The sequence below is a fragment of the Ranitomeya variabilis genome, chromosome 4 (genome assembly GCF_051348905.1).
Source record: "Ranitomeya variabilis isolate aRanVar5 chromosome 4, aRanVar5.hap1, whole genome shotgun sequence".
Classification (NCBI taxonomy): domain Eukaryota; kingdom Metazoa; phylum Chordata; class Amphibia; order Anura; family Dendrobatidae; genus Ranitomeya; species Ranitomeya variabilis.
In genome coordinates, this window is record NC_135235.1 from 376,073,975 (window position 1) to 376,090,149 (window position 16,175).

Here is a 16,175-nt window from a genome sequence, read left to right on the forward strand (position 1 = left end):
TGTCGGACACAATATTCTCCGGAATACCATGCAAACGAACCACATGCTGAAAAAACAACGGAACCAAATCAGAAGAGGAAGGCAATTTAGGCAAAGGCACCAAATGAACCATCTTAGAAAACCGGTCACAAACAACCCAGATAACAGACATCCTCTGGGAAACCGGAAGATCAGAAATAAAATCCATCGAAATATGCGTCAAAGGCAAAAGCAACCCGCTAGCACGGGAACAACAAGGCTATGCCCATGCACAAGTCCCACAGGACTGCACAAAAGAACGCACATCACGTGACAAAGAAGGCCACCAAAAGGACCTAGCAACCAAATCTCGTACCAAAAATACCAGGATAGCCAGCCAACACAGAACAATGAACCTCAGAAATCACTCTACTAGTCCATCTATCAGGAACAAACAGTTTCTCCGCTGGACAGCGGTCAGGTTTGTCAGCCTGAAATTCCTGAAGAACCCGTCGTAAATCAGGGGAAATGGCAGAAAGGACCACCCCTTCTTTCAAAATGCCGACTGGTTCAAGGACCCCAGGAGAATCGGGCAAAAAACTCCTAGAGAGGGCATCAGCCTTAATATTCTTAGAACCCGGAAGATACGAGACCACGAAATCAAAATGGGAAAAAAACAAAGACCATCGAGCCTGTCTAGGATTCAGCCGCTTGGCAGACTCGAGGTAAATCAGATTTTTATGATCAGTCAAGACCACAATACGGTGCTTAGCTCCCTCAAGCCAATGTCGCCACTCCTCAAATGCCCACTTCATAGCCAACAACTCCCGTTTGCCGACATCATAATTGCGTTCACCAGGCGAAAATTTACGGGACACACGGTTTCATCAAGGAACCGACAGGATCCCTCTGAGACAAAAACGGCCCCTGCCCCAATCTCAGAAGCGTCAACCTCAACCTGAAACGGAAGAGAAACATTCGGTTGACGCAACACCGGGGCAGAAGTAAATCGGCGTTTAAGCTCCTGAAAGGCAGAGACAGCCGCAGAGGACCAATTCGTCACATCAGCGCCTTTCTTCGTCAAATCGGTCAAGGGTTTAACCACACTGGAGAAGTTAGCAATGAAACGGCGATAAAAATTAGCAAAGCACAAAAATTTCTGAAGGCTCTTCACGGATGTGGGTTGAATCTAATCATGAATGGCCTGAACCTTAACCGGATCCATCTCTATAGATGAGGGAGAAAAAATGAAGCCCAAAAAAGAAACCTTCTGCACTCCAAAGAGACACTTAGACCCCTTCACAAACAAGGCATTATCACGAAGGATCTGAAATACCCTCCTGACCTGTTCCACATGGGACTCCCAATCATCGGAAAAAATTAAAATGTCATCCAAATATACAATCATGAATTTATCAAGATAAGTGCGGAAGATATTGTGCATGAAGGACTGCAAAACAGATGGAGCATTAGAGAGCCCGAATGGCATCACAAGGTATTCAAAATGGCCTTCAGGCGTATTAAACGCAGTTTTCCATTCATCACCCTGCTTAATACAAACAAGATTATATGCCCCCCGAAGGTCAGTCTTCGTAAACCAACTAGCCCCCTTAATCCTAGCAAACAAATCGGAAAGCAGAGGTAAAGGGTATTGAAACTTGACCTTGATCTTACATCTTGACCTCTGACAAGAGGCGATAATCAATACAGGGTCTCAAGGAGCCATCCTTCTTAGCAATAAAAAAAAAACCCGCTCCCAATGGTGAAGAAGATGGCCGAATATGCCCTTTCTCCAAAGACTCCTTAACATAACTCCGCATGGCGGTATGTTCAGGCACAGACAGGTTGAAAAGTCGGCCCTTAGGAAACTTACAGCCTGGAATCAAGTCAATAGCACAATCACAGTCCCTATGCGGTGGGAGGGAACTGGACCTGGGCTCATCGAATACATCCTGAAAATCAGACAAGAACTCTGGAATTTCAGAAGAGGAAGAAGAGGAGATTGACATCAAAGGAACGACATCCCCAACTAGTCACAGACATAGACTTCCAATCCAACACAGGATTATGTACCTGCAACCACGGAAAACCCAGCACGATAGCATCATGCAAATTATGCAACACCAGAAATTGACAATCTTCCTGATGGGCTGGCGCCATGCACATGGTCACCTGTGTCCAGAACTGGGGCTTATTTTTAGCCAAAGGTGTAGCATCAATACCCCTTAAAGGAATAGGGTTCTGCAAAGACTGCAAGGGAAAACCACAACGCCTGGCAAACTCAAAGTCCATTAAATTCAAGGCGGCGCCTGATTCCACAAACGCCATGACAGAAAATGATGACAATGAGCATATCAAGGACACAGATAACAGAAATTTAGGTTGTACAGTACTGATGGAAAATGAACTAGTGATCCTCTCTGTACGCTTAGGGCAGACTGAAATGAGATGAGAGGCATCGCCACAATAAAAACACAACCTATTCTGACGTCTGAATCCATGTTGTTCCGTTCTAGACAAAATCCTATCACACTGCATTGTCTCAGGCATCTGCTCTGAGGACAACGCCACAGTGCGCACAGTTCTGCGCTCCCGCAAGCGCCGATCAATCTGAATGGCCAGAGACATAGAATCATTCAGACCGAGAGGCGTGGGAAACCCCACCATAACATCTTTGACGGATTCAGAAAGACCCTTTCTGAAAATTGCCGCCAAAGCATCATCATTCCATTTAGTCAACACAGACCATTTTCTAAATTTCTGACAATACAATTCTGCTGCTTCTTGACCCTGAACCAGGGCCAACAAGGTCTTCTCCGCTTGATCCACAGAATTTGGTTCATCATATAATAATCCTAAAGCCTGAAAAAAGGCGTCTACATTAAGCAAGGCCGGATTCCCAGATTCCAGGGAAAATGCCCAATCCTGAGGATCGCCACGCAGCAGGGAGATGACAATTTTAACCTGCTGAATGGAATCACCAGAGGATCGAGGCCTCAGAGCAAAAAACAGTCTACAGTTGTCTTTAAAACTCAAAAATTTGGACCTGTCCCCAAAAAACAAATCAGGAGTAGGAATCCTAGGCTCCAAAACTGGAGTCTGAACAATATAATCAGAAATACCCTGTACCCTAGCAGCAAGCTGGTCCACACGAGAAGCCAATCCCTGAACATCCATGCCAGCACAAGACTCCTCAGCCACCCAGAGAAAAAGAGGGAAGAAGAGACCAAGCAGACTACAGAAAAAAAAATGGCTCAACACCTTCTTTCCCTTCTTCTGAGATGCATTTAACTCATTGATGGCCAGTTGTACTGTTATGATCCGGTGACCTAGGAGCCGCATGAGACTTTCTCAGGAGAAGGTGGAACCTGTACTGACCGCAAACCCTAAACTGACACCGCAACTAGAAGTAGCCGTGGGGTGTACCTAACATCCTAGACACCTCGACACAGCCGGAGGACTAAATACCCCTATAGATGGAAATGGGAATTCTATCTCGCCTCAGAGCAGAACCCCAAAGGATAGGCAGCCCCCCACAAATATTGACTGAGAGTATAAGAGGAAAGACAAACGCAGGCAGAAATCAGGATTTAGCAAAAGAGGCCACGCTAGCTAAATAGAAAAGGATAGGACAGAATACTAAGCGGTCAGTATTAAAACCCTAAAAATATCCACAGCAGATAATACAAAAATTCCACCATCTAACTAAAGACATGGAATGTATCTCTGCATCTCCTGAGAATCCAACTTGACTGAAAATATCCAAACACAGTCTAAGCTGGACAAGGAAAAACAATAAATAGCACTGAATTGTAAAGCACACAGCATGTGTGCTGAAGAAACAAAACCAGACACTTATCTTGGCTGATTTGGCAGCAGGGCAAGAGGAACCAGACAGAGATGCATAACCTCCAAGAACAATGGACAACTGGCAAGGGCTAATGAATCCTGCACACCTAAATAGCCCAGTCAGAGCTGCAATCAGCAGGAACACCTGCCCAGGATTGCAACCCAGGGACAACTGCATTACCATCAGCAACCACCGGGGGGAACCCAAGAGCAGAATTCACAACACAATTCCCACAGTTAGCACAGACAAGGATAAAGGAAAATATACACCACGCTGCAGTCACTCAGGAATACACTATAAATGTGCAGGGCAAAATAAACACAAATATAGGAAGGAGTAAATAAAACAAGGGAAAATACACCACCAGCAACGATTCTCCAATGACCAGCTCTCCACTCCAGACCGAGATAACAAATGCGCAAGACAGAAGCTATAATCGGTGACGCCCAATGATCAGGAGAACTATTTAAAGGCCCAGCTTCCAATCCGAGGACAAGGTAAATTAACCCCGGAACAGCTAGATAAAATCTAGCCGACGCCAATGAGCAACTAGTGGTCAAAAGTGGAATTACCGCTGTCTGTCGGACGACCTGGTCTGAACAGTGTCCGACATGACAGTACCCCGCCTTCTACGAGGGACCCCAGGGCCCTCATGGCTTATAGGACGCGGCTTGTCTGGATGGCGACGATGAAAAAACCTGACCAGCCGATCTGCATGAATGTCCAAGGCTGGTACCCAGGACCTCTCCTCAGGCCCATAACCAGGCCAGTGTACCAAGTACTGTAAAGTGCGGCGCACAACACGAGAGTCAACCACCTTGGAGACTTCAAATTCCAGGTTACCATCCACCAAGACTGGAGGTGGCATAGGCGCCGCGTCCACCGAACCCACCACCTTCTTCAGAAGAGACCTGTGGAACACGTTGTGTATCTTATACACCGCAGGGAGCTCCAGTCGGTACGCTACTGGGTTAATGACGGCGGTGCCCCTAAATGGACCAATAAACCGTGGACCCAATTTAAGGGACGGAATCTTGAGTCTTATGTTTTTTGTGGATAACCACACCCAGTCATCCACATTCAGGTCCAGACCTGGCACACGCCTACTGTCAGCCACACGTTTGTACCTAGCACCCACACTCAACAGGCGCTGTTTAACTCTCCTCCAGACTGATGACAATTGTGCTCCTAACTGGTCCTCCTCCGGAACGCCAGAAGAGCCCCTCTGACTCAAAGTACAAAATTTAGGATGCAGCCCGTAAACACAAAAAAACAGAGACTCCCCAGATGACTCCTGGCGGTGATTATTGATGGCAAACTCAGCCAAAAGAAGGAACGTAGACCACTACTCCTGATTATCAGAGACAAAGCAGCGTAAGTACTGTTCCAAATTTTGGTTCATACGCTCAGTCTGACCATTTGACTGAGGATGAAACGCCGAAGAATGCGACAACTTGATCCCCAGCCGTGAGCAAAATGCTTTCCAAAATTTTGCCACAAACTGAGACCCCCTATCAGACACGATGTCAGACGGAACCACATGAAGTCTGACCACCTCCTGCACAAATACCTGAGCCAGAGTCTTAGCGTTAGGCAACGAAGCAAAGACACAAAGGGCAACATTTTTGAGAACCGATCAACAATCACCAAGATGACCGTTTTCCCAGCTGATGAGGGCAAATCAGTGATGAAATCCATGGAGATTTCCATCCATGGCTTACTAGGTACCTCAAGAGGAAGTAGTGTGCCAACAGGACGGGAGCGGGGCGTCTTAGCCCTAGCGCACGTGGTACAAGCTGACACGTATGAGACCACGTCCTGTCGGATCTTGGGCCACCAAAACCGATGTGATACCAACTCCAAGGTACCTCTAACCCCTGGGTGGCCAGCCAGGACAGCATCATGATGCTCCACCCAAACCTTTAAGCGGAGATGAAGCGGTACAAAAGATTTGTTGATGGGAAGCTCAGATGGTACCTCCTCCTGAGCCTCGGCAATCTCAGCCTCAACCTCGGTAGTGAGAGCCGAAACCACAACACCCTTTTGGAGGATGGGTACTGGATCCTCCCGAGGTTCTCCCCCCGGAAAACACCTGGACAGAGCATCTGCCTTAGTGTTTTAGACCCCGGTCTGTAGGTGACAACAAAATTGAATCGCGTGAAAAACAATGCCCAGCGAGCCTGCCTGGGAGACAGACGCTTGGCAGACTCCAAATAAAGCAAATTCTTATGGTCGGTAATAACAGTGACCTGATGCATCGACCCCTCCAAGAAGTGTCGCCATTCCTCAAAGGCCAATTTGATTGCCAACAACTCTCTGTTGCCGATATCGTAGTTACGTTCGGCGGGCGACAGTTTCTTGGAAAAATAGGCGCACGGACGCAAACCGCTCAAGGATGAGCCTTGTGACAGCACCGCCCCCACACCAACCTCAGATGCATCGACATCCACCACAAAAGGTTTCGATACATCTGGCTGCACCAGAATGGGGGCCGAAACAAACCTGTTCTTAAGAGATTCGAATGCGCATACAGCAGCCTCAGGCCAAACGGAGAAATTGGTACCCTTTTTAGTCATGTCAGTTAGCGGTTTAGCAATGGTGGAAAAATCCTTGATAAATTTCCTATATTATTTAGAAAACCCAAGGAACCGCTGAAGTGCTTTCAGGTTATCAGGCCGTTCCCAATGCAACACCGCTTGCACCTTAGCGGCGTCCATTTTGAAACCAGAAGCAGACACAATATAGCCCAAGAAAGGCAACTCCTGTACCGAAAACACATTTCTCCAGTTTTGCATACAGCTTATTCTCTCTGAGAAGCTGTAACACCTGCCTGACATGATCTAAATGAGTGTCACGGTCGCAAGAATATATGAGGATGTCATCAAGGTACACAATAACGAATTTCCCCAAAACATGCGAGAACACATCATTTATGAAATGCTGAAACACTGCAGGTGCGTTTGTCAACCCAAATGGCATCACCAAATTTTCAAAATGACCCTCAGGGGTATTAAAAGCCGTCTTCCACTCATCACCTTGACGGACTCTTATGAGGTTGTACGCCCCCGAGGTCAAGCTTGGTAAACCACTTAGCACCTGCCACCTGGTTGAACAAATCTGGTATCAATGGCATAGGGTATGAATCACGAACCGTAATCTGGTTTAACTCCCGGAAATCCAGACACGGCCGTAGTCCACCATCTTTCTTCTTAACGAAGAAGAACCCTGCTGCCACCGGAGAGGATGAAGGCCTGATGTGCCCTTTGCTCAAACTTTCAGAAATGTAATCCTTTAGCGCTTGTCTCTCCGGACCGGAGATGTTAAACATCCTTGCTTTAGGCAATTTAGCCCCTGGTTTAAACCTGATAGTACAGTCATAGGGACGATGTGGTGGCAACTCTGAACAACCCTTCTCAGAGAACACATCCACAAAATCCAGAAGTGACTCAGGGACGCTTGAAGTCACAGCAGCAACACATGTGGCCAAGCAATTCTCCTGGCAGAAATCACTCCACTGAATTATGTCCTGAGTTTTCCAGTCTATCACCGGGTTGTGTGTAGACAACCAAGGAAAACCCAGAACCAATGGTGCCGGAAGACTCTTGAGCACCTTACATGTAACCTGCTCAGAATGAAGAACCCCAATGTGGAGTTTAATCTCAGACACAAACTCAGTAATCTCCCCCTGTGGGAGAGGAGCAGAATTGATGGTTACCATGCGGATAGGATGAGGCAGTTTTTCAATCCTAAAACCAGCAGCGCGCGCAAACTCCTCATCAATGAGATTTGTGGCAGAACCACTATCCACAAAAACAGTGATTGGCAGCTCTCTGCCTGCGACAACAACTTTGGCAGGGAGCATGCACTGAGATACCATCATGGAGGACATACACAAGCTCAGATTGGACTCCTCCACACGCTCTGAGCTTAGGAGTCTTTCCGCCGTAGCATTTTTCTTTGACAGCAGAGGACAGATATTAATAAAATGACCAGTTTTACTGCAGAAAAAACAGGCTCCCTGCTTCCCAAGTACAGGAGCCTGATGCTTAACATGTGATACCCCTGCGATTTGCATAGCTTCCGTGGGCTCACCTGCAGCAACCTCACGTAAACCCAAACCTCCTCCCACATGTGGCGTCACATGCTCTCCCAGACGCAAACGGCGATCAATGCGGATAACAAGACTCATAGCGGAATCTAGTGAAGTAGGAGTCTCGTACATCAGGAGGGCTTTTTTAACCCTATCAGAAACTCCATGAATAAAATGACTCCGCAGCGGGGAATCATTCCACTGAGTGTCGACCGCCCAGCGGCGAAATTCAGAACAGTAATCCTCTGCTACTCCCCCTGGCAAATAGTGCGTATCTTAGATTCTGCTAGAGCCATTCTGTCAGGCTCGTCGTAGATGTTTCCAAGAGCAGAAAAAAAACTCTCCACAGAGTCAAATGCAACAGAATCAGATGGCACAGAAAACGCCCATGCTTGGGGATCCCCGCCTAATAATGACAACACCAGACCCACACGCTGAGCCTCATTACCGGAGGAGGTCGGACGCATCCGAAAATATAGTTTGCAAGCTTCACGAAAAGTAACAAATTTACTGCGTTCCCCAGCAAATTTTTCAGGCAAAGGATACTTAGGTTCAGCAACTTTATCTGTAACAACGGCTTGCACATTAGATACTGCTAGTCCCTGTTGCTGCACTGCCCCCCTCAACTCAGTGACCTGTAGGAACAGCGCCCTCAACTGGCGGTTTATGGAAATCATGGGATCCATGGAAATAATGTTGGCCGATTATAATGTCACGGGGAGACTAGGAGGGCGAGAGCTAATAACCCGGGCCCCTGCAATTTCCCTCAGACTAGAGGAATACTGACTGGCCCTCTACCTGAAGTTTACACTGATGGTGTGCATGTTCAGGCCTCGAACCTCACCCTGCCTCCTGATTCAACCCTGAGCTGGAAACCTCCGCCCTCCACCCAGTGAATGCAATACACCAATTCCCACAGTTAGCACAGACAAGGACAAAGGAAAATATACACCACGCTGCAGTCACTCAGGAATACACTATAAATGTGCAGGGCAAAATAAACACAAATATAGGAAGGAGTAAATAAGACAAGGGAAAATACACCACCAGCAACGATTCTCCAACGACCAGCTCTCCACTCCAGACCGAGATAACAAATGCGCAAGACAGAAGCTATAATCGGCGACGCCCAATGATCAGGACAGCTTCCAATCCGAGGACAAGGTAAATTAACCCCGGAACAGCTAGATAAAATCTAGCCGACGCCAATGAGCAACTAGTGGTCAAAAGCGGAATTACCGCTGTCTGTCGGACGACCTGGTCTGAACAGTGTCCGACATGACAGTTTGGCCTCTTCCAGACAGGAGGACTGGTGTGAGGTCTTGCCCGTGGCAGAATTTGCGTTCAACGGTTGTGTGAGTCAGTCTACTGGGAAGTCTCCCTTTCAGGTCAACTATGGTTTAAACTCACATTTTGGGGAGTTTTCCCACATGGATTCAGGTTGTCCTGGGGCCGAATGCATGGTACAACGTTTGAGAACTCTTTGGAGGGAGGTTCAGAGGAACATCTCTAAGGCAGGGTTCACATTGTGTTATGGCAGTCCGTTAGACGGACTGCGTTACACCCCAGCATAACGCGGTGTAACGCAGTCCGTTAACGCTGCCATTAACCCCTATTATCGGGCGCATCGCTAACGCATGCCACAATTGGCATCTGCGCTGGCAGTATAGCGTAACAAGATGGTGTGTATGCTATAGCGTTAACGCAGCCCGTCAACGCTATGCATTGAACGGGCTGCTTTAACGCAGTATGAAACTTGCCTAAGGCCCAGAAAAGGTACAGACAGTTTGCAGACAGGAGGGGATCAGGTCCGGCATTTGTAGTGGGGGAGAGGGTGTGGCTATCCACCCGTAATATCAAGCTTAAGATACCCTCTATGAAGCTGGGCCCCAAGTTTATTGGTCCTTATAAAACTGTGGAGGTTGTCAATCCGTTGGCCTACAGACTACAGTTGCCTACAGACTACAGTTGCCCACCTCCTTTAAAATTTCTGACATTTTCCACACGTCCCTGTTAAAGCTGGTGGGGACGGTTAGGGAGGACTCCTCGTCCGATGCTCCGCCAGTATTGGTAGAGGGGCAGCTGGAGTACGAGGTGGGGCGCATCATTGACTCTCGGTGGGTGCGCCGGAAGCTCCAGTATCTGATACACTGGAAAGGGTATTCTATTGAGAATCGCTCATGGGTCCCGGCCAGTTTGGTGCATGCCAATCGACTGGTGCAGGCCTTTCATGGCAGATACCCAGAGAACCCTAGGGGTCAAGTGGCCCCCATTAAGAGGGGGGTACTGTCATGGTTTGGACAGGGTTCACGCCCTGCCCTCTCAGCAGTGGCGTATCTAGGGGGGGCAGCCGGCAGGGGGATGCAGTCAGGCCGCCTAAAACGGCGGTCCGCAGTGTCTCCCCCGGTGGCTGCATTCTGCCGCCCCCCGCACAGTGGGAGTCAGCTGTTCTCTGTGCCGACTGTCAAGCTGACAGCCGGCACAGAGAAGCTCCAGCGCGCCGGCTCAATTGTACTGCATCTGAGATGCGAGTACAATTGAAGCTCTGACTGCCGGGTCAGAGCGATGCCAGCAGCGTGATCAGGTCATGTGATCACGCTGCTGACGTCACTCACCTGCGCGGCAGAGCAGGATATGCAGATCGGTGGTCAGTGCTCCAGTGGAGCTGAAGACACCGAAGGTGCAGGGAGGGATTTAATGTGAGTGGGAATGGGTGGGATATATTGTGGGGGGATTTAATGTGTGTGGGGATGGGGGGCATATATTGTGGGGGGATTTAATGTGAGTGGGGATGGGGGGATATATTGTGGGGGGGATTTAATGTGAGTGGGGATGGGGGGGATATATTGTGGGGGGATTTAATGTGAGTGGGGATGGGGGATATATATTGTGGGGGGGATTTCATGTGTGTGGGGATGGGGGGCATATACTGTGGGGGGATTTAATATGAGTGGGGATGGGGGGCATATATTGTGGGGGGATTTAATGTGAGTGGGGATGGGGTGATATATTGTGGGGGGATTTAATGTGAGTGGGGATGGGGGGGATACATTGTGGGGGGATTTAATGTGAGTGGGGATGGGGGGGATACATTGTGGGGGGATTTAATGTGAGTGGGGATGGGGGGGATACATTGTGGGGGGATTTAATGTGAGTGGGGATGGTGGGATATATTATTGGATGGGGGATATTTAATATGAGTGGAGATGGGGGGATTTATTGTGTGTGGGGAGAATTGGAGTGGAGATGGGGGATTGAATGTGTGTGGGGGGAGATTTGTCATGGGGATGGGGGGATTTAATGTGTGGGGGAGATCTGAGGACACAAAATGAAGAGCAAAGGGGGAGATGGGGGGCCAGTATGGGGGATGGGTGCAGACAGTTTGGGGAGCAAACGGGGGAATGTATGCAGACACAGTATGAGTAGCGATGTGAAAAACGTATGTGGACAGAGTATGGGGAGTGAGGGTGTTGGGATGTGTGCATGCGTAGCATGGAGGGACAGTGTAAGGGCACATCCAGGAGGGGACAGTATACCAAGGAGGGGGAGTGTGATGAGAGAGTACAGTATAAATACTGAGCTCTATAGGGGGACACAGTATGAGAGGACAGTGTGAAGAGGGGGCCGGTATGGAAAGGAGAGGTCAGTGTAAAGAGCATGTACCATAAGAGGGACAATATGGGGGTCATATTTTATGCAGATAATATAGTGAGGGGCAATTTTTTTATTCAGGAGCATTTTAATGACACTTGTATCTTTAAAGGGAACCTGTCACCATGTTTTTGGAAGATGGGATAAAAATAGCGTTAAATAGGGGCAGAGGTGGGCGTTACATTAGTGTGTTTGTTATGCGTTTATTACCCACCTAAGTTGCCGAAATACCTTTGCAAAGTCTCCGTTTTCGCCTGTCAATCAGGCTAGTCTGGTCAGATGGGCGTTGTCTTCCCCCAGATTTTGCGTAGTTTTCCGTTGGTGGCGTAGTGGTGTGCGCATGCCCAAGGTCCCGAATCCTCTGCCAGGGGATTTCAAAGAGTGCGGTGTCCGTTATTGCATTGGTGATCGGTGGGCGCGGCCATCTTCCTTTGGCCGCGCGTGCGCAGAAGCGGCGCTCTGCTGGCCGCGGCATCAGGAAAATGGCCGCGGGATGCCGCGCGTGCGCAGATGGATATCGCGGCGGCCATTTTCCTGAAGCCGCGGCCAGCAGAGCGCCGCGGCAAGCAGAGCGCCGCTTCTGCGCACGCGCGGCCAAAGGAAGATGGCCGCGCCCACCGATCACCAATGCAATAACGGACACCGCGCTCTTTGAAATCCCCTGGCAGAGGATTCGGGACCTTGCGCATGCGCACACCACTACGCCACCAACGGAAAACTAAACAAGATCTGGGGGAAGACACCACGCCCATCTGACCAGACCAGCCTGATTGACAGGCGAAAACGGAGACTTTGCAAAGGTATTTCGGCAACTTAGGTGGGTAATAAACGCATAACAAACACTCTAATGTAACGCCCACCTCTGCCCCTATTTAACGCTATTTTTATCCCATCTTCCAAAAACGTGGTGACAGGTTCCCTTTAAGGTCATTATGTGGAGATTTTCTACAAAAGAGCGGAGAAGATGGAAGTCTGCAGAGACGGCTGTGGATGAGAAAACTCATCATGGGGTCTGGACAAGATGAAGAAAAGGAGAATGACTCCAGAGGCGACGTCATCTATAAGGTACCTGGATGTAAATGTTATTTGTGATACTAACTCTCATGTTTTTATTTATGTTACGAGCATTAAAGGGCATATCCAGGTTTGTGATGAGTCTGCAGTCATTCTTTGTGACTGCAGACTTCTGAATTCTCACAGTGCGCACTGCACGCTGTCAGGATTATCTCGTGCTGGCGATTTAGATACATGCGGTCACGTGCTGACAATTTAGATACATGCGGTCACGTGCTGACTAGACATGTGTGGCCTCACTCAATGAAAATGAACTGAGTGAGGCTAAGTGCACACGTAGCAGAATTGCCGCGGAAATTTCCGCGGCAATTCTGCGCCTCCTGCCGCGGGTATATCGCATGCAGAATTTGCATGCATATACCCGCAGAAAACTAGCGTTTTGCAAGCATAATTAGCTTGCAGAATGCTAGCGTTTTCCAAGCGATCTGTAGCATCGCTTGAAAAACTGTTTGACCGGTTGGTCACACTTGTCAAACATAGTGTTTGACAAGTGTGACCAACTTTTTACTATAGATGCAGCCTATGCAGCATCTATAGTAAAAGATAGAATGTTTAAAATAATAAAAAAAATTAAAAAAAAGGTTATACTCACCTCAGCGGCTTCCGTTCCTAATACTGTGTTCAGGACCTTCCATTGACGTAGCGGTCACGTGACCGCGACGTCATCGCGGTCATGTGACGTCATCGCAGGTCCTTCACACACACCACGGAAGCCGCTGAGAAGGTCGGGCCGCCAGAAGGTGAGTATATCGCTATTTTTTATTTTCATTCTTTTTTTTTTTTTACCAAATACATGGTGCCCAGTCCGTGGAGGAGAGTCTCCTCTCCTCCACCCTGGGTACCAACCGCACTTGATCTGCTTACTACCCGCATGGTGTGCACAGCCCCGTGCGGGAAGTAAGCAGATCAATGCACTCCTATGTGTGCAGAATCGCCGCGATTCCGCAATTTTAATGAACATGCTGCGTTTTTTTCTAGATTGCGATTCCGCTCAGGAAAAAAATGCAGCATGTGCACAAAAAATGCGGATTGCATTCTGTTACATAGGATGCTTAATGTTAGCGTTTTTTCGCGGTTTTATAGCGAAAAAAACGCAAAAAATCTACTACGTGTGCACACAGCCTGAGGCCGGGCACGTCTGGTTGGAATGTGGTCAGAAGTATACAAATCACATGCTTGTGCTGACATGACTGTCCACCGGCAAGGGAGAATTCTAAAAGTGTGCAGTGCATTAGTTGTGAGAATTCAGAAGCTGCGATGTCAGGATTCAGCTCTGCAGGTTCCAGTCGTCGTCACATGGATACTTCACTCATATGTGATTTTCATACTTGTGGTCCTGTGACACCGAGCTTCTCTTCTGCTTCTCTCAGTTTTTCACTGAACATTGAGAGCTTAAGAGAGAGGAGCTCGTGGTCACATGACTGAGTGTGAAAATCGCATACGTTCTGGGGAGGGGGGCGCCAAACTGAATTCTTGCCCCGGGTGCCAGAAACCCTAGATACACCTCTGCCTCTCAGAGTTAATCGTATGCGGCCTCCTTTTGCATCTGGGAGGGATATTTACATCCACTCTGATCCTGGATTCCCTGGATTCAGTTAGGCTGGGGTCACACTTGGCGTAAGACAATACGCCATGTATTATACGTCCGTACTACGGCCGTAATACGGAGAAATGTTCCCAAAATATTGATCCGTAGTCAGGGTGTGTCAGCGTATTTTGCGCATGGCATCCTCCGTATGTAATCCGTATGGCATCCGTACTGCGAGATTTTCGCGCAGGCTTGCAAAACCGACATCTAATGGATTTATGTGCTCAAATGTTCATTAAAACATATATACAGTATATATATATATATATATATATATATGTCATTGAGACACATATATATATATTCTGTATTTAGATTTCATTCAGCGCGATATCTGTGAAAAGTCGGTAATTCAATTGCCGGCTTTTCATTTCTCCTGCACAAACCCGACAGGATATGAGACATGGTTTACATACAGTAAACCATCTCATATCCCAATTTTTTTTGCATATTCCACACTACTAATGTTAGTAGTGTGTATGTGCAAAATTTCAGCGCTGTAGCTGCTAAAATAAAGGGTTAAATGGCGGAAAAAATTGGCGTGGGCTCCTGCGCAATTTTCTCCGCCAGAATGGTAAAGCCAGTGACTGAGGGCAGATATTAATAGCCTAGAGAGGGTCTATGGTTATTGCCCCCCCCCCCCCCCCGTGGCTAAAAACATCTGCCCCCAGCCACCCCAGAAAAGGCACATCTGGAAGATGCGCCTATTCTGGCACTTGGCCACTCTCTTCCCACTCCCTGTAGCTGTGGGATATGGGGTAATGAAGGGTTAATGCCACCTTGCTATTGTAAGGTGACATTAAGCCAGATTAATAATGGAGAGGCGTCAATTATGACACCTATCCATTATTAATCCAATTGTAAGAAAGGGTTAAAAAACACACACATGATTTAAAAGTATTTTAATGCAATAAACACAGCGGTTGTTTTAATAATTTATTGATCTCTCAATCCATCAGCAACACCCTCGCTTGGAAAAATAATAAACGCACAAGATACATACCCTCAGCTGAACCGTCACGTCCCACGAGGTAATCCATCTGAAGGGGTTAAAATATTTTACAGGCAGGAGCCCTGCTAATGCAGCTGTGCTCCGTGCCTGTAATCCCCGGCGAATGAATGAAATATAGGTCATTGACCTACATTTCCTTCAGTCGCGGTGATGCGCCCCCTGGTGGATGTCCTCATATGACCTGGAGCGTGGGAAAAAGTTCCCAGGCTGCAGTTCATGAGAACATCCAGCAGGGGCGCATCACCGCGACTCAATGTAAGTATAGATCACTGCTTTCCTTTCAGCACCCGGGGATTACAGGCACGAGCGAGTGGTTTATCGCAGCTCGTGCCTGTAATATTAGTTAACCCCTTCAGATGGATTACCTCGTTGGACGTGATAGGACATCAGAAGGTATGTATCTTGTGCGTTTATTATTTTTCCAAGCGAGGGTGTTGCTGATGGATTGAGAGAGCAATAAATTATTACAACAACCGCTGTGTTTATTTCATTAAAATCCTTTTTAAATCATGTGTGTGTGTGTGTTTTCTAACCCTTTCATACAATTGGATTAATAATGGATAGGTGTCATAATTGACGCCTCTCCATTATTTATCTGGCTTAATGTCACCTTGCAATAGCAAGGTGGCATTAACCCTTCATTACCCCATATCCCACCGCTACAGGGAGTGGGAAGAGAGTGGCCAAGTGCCAGAATAGGCGCATCTTCCAGATGTGCCTTTTCTGGGGTGGCTGGGGGCAGATGTTTTTAGTCACGGGGGGGGCCAATAACCATGGACCCTCTCCTGGCTATTAATATCTGCCCTCAGTCACTGGCTTTACCACTCTGGCGGAGAAAATTGCGCGGGAGCCCACGCCAATTTTTTCCGCCATTTAACCCTTTATTTTAGCAGCTACAGCGCTGAAATTTTGCACATACACACTACTAACATTAGTAGTGTGGAATATGCCA